This window comes from Myripristis murdjan, chromosome 16 (assembly GCF_902150065.1).
Source record: "Myripristis murdjan chromosome 16, fMyrMur1.1, whole genome shotgun sequence".
NCBI classification, from domain to species: domain Eukaryota; kingdom Metazoa; phylum Chordata; class Actinopteri; order Holocentriformes; family Holocentridae; genus Myripristis; species Myripristis murdjan.
The window spans coordinates 32,770,686-32,780,351 of record NC_043995.1 but is presented as its reverse complement, the minus strand read 5'-3'; positions in this window follow the sequence as shown (position 1 = coordinate 32,780,351).

Below are 9,666 nucleotides of genomic sequence, written 5' to 3'. Positions count from 1 at the left end.
TCGAATAATGAGACAGTGAACTCCAACTTTACCTGTGCTGCCTGTTGTCCTGAAAAAGTCAGTCACAGGTTAAAGGAACTGTTTCCTGTGTAGTAAATTTATGCATAATAAAGACTATAAAACCCTACAGGTGGTGTGTTTTTCTTGGGTGAGTGTTTGAGACTGAAGATGACCTTCTTTTATTATAATTATGATACACTGCAAAATTTTTCACTGTGAATTCACAATAAATTATTGGATAAGTTTTGCATGACTTTCACAGTAAGGATTACAGCAATATACTGTGAAATGTACTCACAGCAATTTACTGTAATTTCACATCTGTGATATTACAATGCATTGTTGTAAAAGCACAACTGTGTACTGTAACTTCACAGCTTCAATGACAAAGCAATTACTGTGATATTACAGTACATTACTGAGGAATTACAACCTTTTGCTGTACATCATTACAACAAGGCCCTGTACTTTTAAAGTGTGTACTGTGAAAGTAATGCACAAGTTGACAGTGATTTACTGTGAATTTACTATGTAAACTGTGGAAATCATGCAAAAATTGGCCAGTAATTTACTGTGAAAGTAATGCAGATGAAGTTTCCATTTACTGTGAATTTACAATCAATGTACAATTAACACACCAACACACAACTCTGAGGTAAAGTCAATGTTAGCCCAATGGCATATTTATTTACAAATAAAGGGTTATAGATAGATAGATAGATAGATAGATAGGTAGGTATACTTTATTGATCCCAAACTGGGAAATTCACATTCACAATTATTCAACATAAATGCCAAGAAATTCAAGAATTCAAGAAATTCAACTTCCTAGTCCTAGTCAAAATTTTCAAAGCATCTTAAAATGCAGAGAAACTGTGCAGAAACTTGCCATTCAACTACCCAGCTGTGTCCCAATAACAGTAAGAGGATGGGAATGAGGCCTTCATGGCAAGGTAAGAGAGGAAGGGAGAGAGCGATGAAGGGATGTGGTGAAGGGGTCAGGCGCTCCACTCAGTCTCAAACATTCTATAATCCACATGCAACAGCGTCGTACAAAAATCTTATAGTCTTTGAGCCTCTTTCAGGATTGATGCCCAAGAAGTAGCCTACCTGTTAATAAGCAAAGATAGTTTCAGTTTGAAATAGACTTATGTATTTCAGGTAGCATTTATCAAGTTGAGTCATCATCCTTCATAATCGTATCATATGCACACTCAACAGTTCAGTAAAAGCATAATGTACAGTATTTAGGTATTCAAATTTAAATAATAAGATCGGCTGTGGTAAATAGCAAACGCTAACGTTAGCTAGTTAGCGTTAGCTAGCCTATATCAGACCACACAGGAATAAAATCCCATGGGTGTTCTGCAAACAGACGTTCTGCAGCTCACCTTCTCCATTCAGCCCAGAGGAGAAGAGGGAAATGGCCTCTTCAGGTTCAGTGCTGAGTTTGGTTATGTCATGTGACTTACCAGGGAATATTTGAATACAAACTTTCACTGTAATAATACTGTTGAATGCTGTGAAATCCTTGCATTTTTTTTACTGTGTTGCTGTGACATTACAGACCTTGTTGTGATATAACAGGGGTGTTTTGATTGCAGCATTTTACTGTAAAATAACAGTTAAATGCTGTAAAATCCAAGGATACTGTAGTTTTTACAGGTATTCATTGGGATATTACTGGGGAACTTAATTACAACAAGTTACTGTAAAATAATACTGTTAATTTTTGTGAAATGCTGGTAATTTATTACAGTGTATTAACATGAAGGGGGACATTTGGTGCATAAATTCCTAATTAATTCAAGGTTTCTCCTTTAAATGCTTTGTAATCAGCTGATGGCTGAGATTTTACCTCAGTTCCAATCTGCAATAAGCTGTGATTTTTCCACGACGTGGCAAAATGATCTGGGTTATTGTATTTATTGTACAGCAGAGCCGAGCGCTGGGAGCGCTCGGCTCACCAGGAATATTCTCAGAAAAAAAAACGTAGAATTTCCAAGACTGAGGTGGTAAATGTACACGAAAACAACCAGAATATTCCCTGAGATTAAAGAGGCAGATTTAGTAGGAAACCCCCCACATATTTCCAAAAAAAACGTACGTAGCTTTCTTTTACTCTCATACCTATAAAGGAGTCACATTGCTTCACTTTGGCAAAAACTATTTTTACTGCAAGTTTGTGACTTTACAATCACTTTTTTCTGGGAATATCACCCCCTCCCTCGTACGCCGCCGCACTCCGAGGACTTTACAGAGAAACGCTCCTGTCACCAATCAGCCACAGAACAGATCAACTGAACTGATCAGTACAACGTGAAAAGCCCTGGGAATAATTCAAAGTCTGTTTTCCAGACGTCCCAGAGCTTTGGGAGGTCGGTCAGACGTCCACCAGTGTTTTTAGGAGGCTTTAGTTCCTCCTGAGTGTGTGAGTGTGTGTCAGCGGCACCAAAAGTCTCCAGATGGTTCAAAATGCTGCTGCTAGAGTCTTAACTAGGACAAGAAAATTTGCCCACATTACCCCAATTCTTGCCTCCTTCATTGGCTTCCTGTCCATATTAGAAATGACTTTAAGGTGCATCTATTAACTTACTTATTTTCATTATACAACAGGTTGTATAATGAAATTAAAATGTGGTTCCCTCTTGATTGATTTATTAAACATGGAGGAGTGCAGATGGTGCATTTAGTAGTAGTAGTGCATTATACTGCCTCTGTGTGGGCATTATGTTATCTGTGTTTTGTTTTCTGTGCTTACAACATCCATTTCTGGGCTATATAAATAAATAAAATTGAATTGAATTGAACTGACACAGTACCCATAATCCCCTTCAAGCAGTTGGATGTGATGTCACATGATGTCACGGTGAAACAAACATTCACAGGATGAACCGCTGACTCCCAGAAGCTGTTCCCACCTGGTTCTCACGTGGCATCAGAGGTGTAAACAGACAGGTGAGGTGCAGCTCGGCTGGAAAGCAGCTGCTTCATGCAGAACAGCACACAAACTGTCTGCCTGCAGGGGGCGCTGCAGGGCAGCAGGAGGAGCTCAGCTGCCCCTCATAAGACATGAGCTCCAGTAAAAACAGGAGGCAGGGCATTTTGGAGGTCTCTAAGGCTGCATTTACATTGCAAGTCTTGATGCCCAGATCGGATTTGCTGCCTGTATCCGATTTTTTTTACTGTGCGGTTACACGTATTTTATGAAGTGACCCATATCTGATTCACGCGATTACATTTGCCTACAACATCTGAAACATCGCGCATGCCTTGGAACACGGCTTTATTTCTGTAGGTCCCTTTTATTTTCTCCTGAATTTTCTCCTCTCCCCAAAGACTGAGAAGACATCTGACCTCTTCCACTGACCACTGTGCCGAATTTTCCTCCTCATCTCTCATCTTTCTCTGCAGGTTAGCCTCCATGTTCAGTCTGTCGTTTACCGCGTGTTCACTATTTATGCAACAAAATAAGCTAATTGGTCGCAGATTTGATGACGCAACGTGTAAGAAAATCCGATCAGCCTGTTTACACTGCGGTCGCATTGGCACATATCCGATACATATCTGATTTATTTCCACATGTGAATGAGGCCTGTATCCGATCTCAAAATATCCGAATGCATGCGTCTTTTTCCTGATTACACTGTCAGCGAGCATATCCGATCTGTGCCACATAAGAGCAAAAAATCGGAATTGGGTCACATTACATTGGCAGTGTAAATGCACTCTAAGATCTGTACTGACAACATGCAGCTGGTTTTTCTTCCAGCTGCATTTCCTAAATGTCTTGCCTCAGTGAGATTAGCCACACCCCTTTCTAACCCCAGATGTGACAGAGTTAGTAAAGGAAAACTACAGAAATATGACAAGTAGATCTGTCCACCTCAGAGCCGCTGAAATAATTCCATAATGTGAGCTGAGGCTGATCGGGTGGAGCTGGACCAGATGTGACAGCTGCATTAAAATGAGGCTGCAGTGCACGAGGACGTCCCCTTTTGATGCGTGTTCATTTGCATAAAGAGCGGGAAAGTGAGATGTGAACGCAGGTGGGCAGATGAGGACAACTTTTCATGAAAACTCACTTTATGTAAACAATCGCAAAGAATTAGCACGGCTTAAAATGTAAATGCAGAAATAAACAAACAGAGAAGAAAAAACTATGAAGGAGAACAGAGAGACGAGTCCTTGTTCAAAAACACACAAAAACAAGGAATTTATAGTTTTAGCATGTGGATTTTTTTTTCCTTTTGTAATTGTGTGTGTTATGATGTGGAGAATTAATTTCCATTGATTGTGAATTCAAAATCATCGAACAGAAAGCAGGAAAAATGCTCAGCAGGCATTTTATTAAAACAACTAATGGACAGAAAAATCACATTACACAAAAACACTCAATAATAGCTGTGGAAAGTGTTTTGTGCTTGTATTATTTTTGTAAATTTAATGAGCAGTATCAATCACTTTATTCCAGGTGTTCAGAAGCACAGATATGAGCATAATGAAAATCTGAAAAATTAAATGCATGACTTATATTTTTGCAACACTCTTCCCTTTTGAAAAGTGACATTCAGCTGAATCCTCGCTCACTGCTTCACTTCCCAACACAAATCCTGTTGTTGTTGTTGTTGTTGTTGTTGTTGTTGTTGTTGTTGTTGTTTATTTCCCCGTGAGCATGCGGAGCTGCCTTCACTGGGGGGGACCTACAGCTGGTGTTATTATTTCACAATGTAAAATGTGAGCATACACAACAATGGGATGAAAAAGATGTGATAAAAAAAAATTGTTATAGGCTATCAGGACATAAAAGGTACTTGTAGTCATACAAGCACTGATCTGCACTCGTTTTTTTTTTTTTTCAGTTCTTTGTTTGAACAGATGGGGGCGCTCTGAGTTCAAACCAGCAGGTGAAGCAGGTCAACAAGGTGTCTGCTGGTCTGAGCTTTTGATTGCACACAGCAACACCAACTGCTTCTTCCTCTCACCTTAGTTCCTTTTCCAGTCAAGTCAAGTCGTACTTCTGCAGGTACGACTACCACAGGCTGTAGGGAATCTGACAAAACATTATCGTTTCACCCAGGGGCGGACTGGGACAAAAAATCATCCCGGGCATTTTGGACCAGACCGGCCCACCACATTCGATAACGCACACCTTTCCGGTCTTTTTGCTCCCTTAAATGTGTTTACCAACTGTGCAACCCCTTAAAACCATAATGCCATGCAATTAGTTAGCTGTCATCAGCAGTGTTGGGCACGTTACTTTGAAAAAGTAGTTAATTATAGTTACTAGTTACTTCTACTAAAAAGTAATTAATTATCAGGAAAAGTAACTATTACGTTACTTTTTTTTTTTTTTTTAAATTGTTCAAATATGTCAAATTACTTGGCTGCCCCAGTCATACTGGCTTATAGTAGGCCTACTATAGTGGAACAATAAAATACAATAGATGAATTGGAACTTTTTTATTCTATTGAACAAGCCACAATGGGCCAACGCCTTTTGGGCATCTACTTCAGATTAGTAAGTGCAGGTGCCTGTCAACATGAAAGGAGAATGAGCCCAAACTGCACATAGGAAGGTCATGGCGACAAACAAAGTATACCACACAAATCCTTTAAATCTGAATCTGATTCGACTGGTATATATATCTACCCATAAAGTTAGAACAAGGCATTAAAAAAGGCCAAAAAAAGGCAAAATAATAATAATAATAACAATAATAATAATGATAATAATAATTTAGCACTTGGGTTACAATACAAATTCATAAAAAGAGTACAGAAATGAAAATTACAGAAACCCTAAATGCCACTGTGTGTGTCATCTCTCAACAAAGTGAGGTAATAAAGTAAAAACATACACTTGTCTGGGTGGGGAATTGTATTTAACCCCTGGCCTACTCCATGGCAGACAGTGGCACTATCCGGTCTGCCATTGGGGACTGTATCCCTTTTGTAGCCTATTGTTTGGGCTCATTCTTCGTTCATGTTGATAAATTATGAAAAACTCTGAAAGCGAAAAAGTCCGATCGGTTTGAAAATTGACAGCCGTTTTTTTTTCTCGTAGACTAGTTTCTCTGCGTCACCTCTGCGTTTTCTCTCCATCTCAGTAGAGCCTAGGAGATTATGTTCGACCCGTGTTGCACTGCACACGGCGCACCAAGCCGTGTGCAATGAGATAATGATACTTGTTCCGAGTGATGTGATTGGGCCAGCCCCGTGTCAGTGAAGAAAAATAACCAATGGGCCGCAGAGCAGCGTGTCTCAGGGGCCGGCCCGGTGGTTAGTAAACAAACTCTTGCAACGACTTTATTTGTCAAAATCATTATGCAGGCGGGACCAAACTACGCAAAAGGGGTTGTTTAGCAATGTGATTGGGCCAGCCCAGTGTCAATCGGCCGCTGATCTATTGGTTGTATGGGCCTGTCAGCTATTTAAATTATAATAATAATTTTTAAAAAAATGTCGGGGGACTGTCGGCCCACGTAGCACATTGGCTCGGCATTCCTCTGAGAGATTTTGTTTGGACGACTGGGAACATCGTGCAATGGGCCAAGGGTTTCCTCTTATTGTTTAATTAAAAAAAAAAAAATCAAAATTCTCCAAAAACAAGGTCTAGCAGGCGTCTTCATCTCCAGTCTGATGGTGTCTGTCATAGGCGAGGTGTGTCTTCTCCGGAGGATCTCCACCTTGTTGTGGTGGAGAAGCTGGAGGTGAAACCCTGGAGTGTAAACTGCTGAGCAAGGCATTGGCAGATCTGCCAGATGAATGTCGTCAGTCTGTGCTCTGTTTGCTCCTGGCAGCAGAGTGTGTTTTGGGAAATTTCTGGAATGGCCAAAAGCCAAACATGAGCTTTGAACTTTGTTCAGGTTACAGTTAAACTCTTTAACAGATGGCAGGTGCTGGTGGTCAACTTGTTTTTATTATACCCAGGACAAATTATTACTTAGTTACTTATTACTTTAAAAAATAATCCAGATTTGTTTTGTAGAAAAACTGATGATGATGAGGATGCACCTGTTGCACCTGCAGAGATATAAGGCAGAGATTTGACTGTGAAACAAAACTGTTTAAGCGAGTGAAAAGACCCTCATATACACACTACACAAAAGAGAGAGACTAACAGAAAGGAAAAGGACACAAACCACAATATAATGAAATAAAATGATATAAAGAACCAAAAAATAATCACTCATACTGATAATAAAGAATATCCACCCCAAAATACAGACTGGTGTTGGTCCTCAAATCTCACTCTTCTTCCAGAAGTTTGATGTCTGTTTGGTCTTGTCCAAAAACATTCTGGGAAATGTAGGACAACATCAGTAATGGCAGTAGTTCAGGCAGGCTGAGGTAAAGTGGGTACAACAAAGAGGTAAATTGCAACACACAAACAAAATAAAAACTGCCGGGAAATTTTCCCTTTTAAGTGAAAATTTATCATTTTGACAAATACGATTCCCTCCAAAGTAAACATGTTGCGTTTACTCTCCCAGCATGCAGCTCAAGCTGTGACATGCCACCCACGCAGGGAGGAGTGTGAAGACACAGAGTTTATAAGAGATACCTGAACGCCTCGCTGCAGTGAGCCCCCCAGGCAATAATCTGTCATGTCTTCCAACAACATGCTCGTGTTGACAGCAGCTCTGATGGTGCTGCTGGCCGCTGTGGAGGCGTCAAGTGGAGGTGAGTCACTTTCTCTTTGTGTCATTATCTCTGTGTGTTGAGTTAGTAAGTTAGTTGGTAAGTCAACAAGAAAAACACTCACAAATTTAGAACAAAAAAATCACAAATTATGAGAGAAAAACTGGGGAAACTAAAGCCTCTGGGCCATATCATCAAACAGAAGGATATTTCATTTCATTGTTACGCAGATGAAACTCAACTGTACTAGTCCTGTAAAACCTCAGAACTAAATAAGTGGTTCTCAGACTTTTTCCAGCAGTGTTCTCCTTTGAAATATTTCCCAGTCTGGTTCCTCCTGACCAGTTCAGCCTCCTGTGGTCAGAGGGTCAGTCCAGCTCCATCAGCAACCTGATCCTGAGCAGATTCTCTTGTTTCTGTTTCTGCTTCTTCTTCTCTTCTTCCTCCATTTCCACTTGCAAAATATGTATCTACTTGAGAAATTGGATGTTGCATTGCTTTTAATATTTTTCCAAAGTTTATTCATGTTTTTATCACTTCTCAGCTGCACTATTGTGACACTGTGCTTTCATTTCTTGGCCGAAACATGACTGCACAAAAGCAACTGCCAGACTTTTAAACGAAATCACAAAAACATGATCACATCTCTCCTGATTTAAGCTTCCCCGCCCGGGCTATCTTTTTGCTTTAGAACTGATTTTAAAATTTGAGCCTTGACTTTTGCATGATGTGGCTCCGAGTTACCTGGCTGAGCCCCCAAATCATGACTCAGCAGCTCGTAGCTTGAGCTCCTCAGGTAAGGTCCTACACGACTCCAAGACTTTGGAATAACTCACCTGAGGACCTTCTTCCTTTTAAACTGTCTCTCAAGACATACCGCGTGTTTTTTCTTAATTATTTTATTATTTTTATTAGTGACGATAGATTCCTTGTTTCTCCTCTGGGAATGGAAACACAGTCTGTCACTTCTCTGAGGCTGAATCTGCTCTTTGGAACAGATGGACTTTATCATGGAGTCGATACTGCAGTGAAAACACAATGAAGGAAAAAAAGGACAGTTACTAACTTTAATGAACATTCACCAAAGCACAAGAGCACAGGAGAGCTCCTCAGCCCCAGTGACTGGAGTGAATTTGAGTCATTTCCACTTTTGAATTAATGTGACTTCTCTACCCATATTAAATAGGAAACTTGACGCCTGATATTACCAACCTGTCTGAGCTGAGGACGCTGTTAGCCTCGCCAGTATATGAGGCCGAGCTGGTGAGGAGGCCAAAGAGACCCTGGCCCGTTGAGCTGGGATACATTAGCCACTCCGGAGTTCGGTCAGTCCACGCTGCTTTGCTGCCTTGCTGCTTTGCTGCCTTGCTGCCTTGCTGCCTTGCTGCCTTGCTGCTTTACTGCCTTGCTGCCTTGCTGCCTTGAATAAAGGTGGGTGGGTGGTTGGGGTATTGCAAGAAAAAATTGTCAAGATTAAAATTGTAAACTTTCAACAAAAGAACTTGGATATTCTCTGGGATTAAAGTGGTAAATTAATTTTAAATAGTTTTAGTTTTAAATCGTTTTTTCCTATACTCTGGGTCTGGGATTATCAAAAACAAGGAAATTCTATGAAATTTTTGGAACACGTTTGTCTTATGTTCAGTCTCGAAATCTTATTTTTCTTAAACAAAATGAAGAAATCTACCACTTGTTTCCAGTGCAGTTTCACTTACCCTGGAAAATGTTTGAAAACCAGATGTGGGAACAATCTTGTTGGTGCTGAAGTGAAACTTGTTTTCCTCACAGAGTGACGCTGGAGGATGGCTCTCAGTGGCTCATCCACAACGGCAGCGGGAATGGGATCAGCTCCGATACGGTGGTGGTCAGCGATCGGTTCATGAGCTCCAAATGGAGGGTAAGACAAAGACACTGGACATCACCTGGTGTGAGAAGCTGTCTGAGATGAATCGAGAAGTCTGTGGGACTCTTTGACGTAGTCAGTGAGCCACTTGACCTCAGTGATGTGATGTATGAGACGTT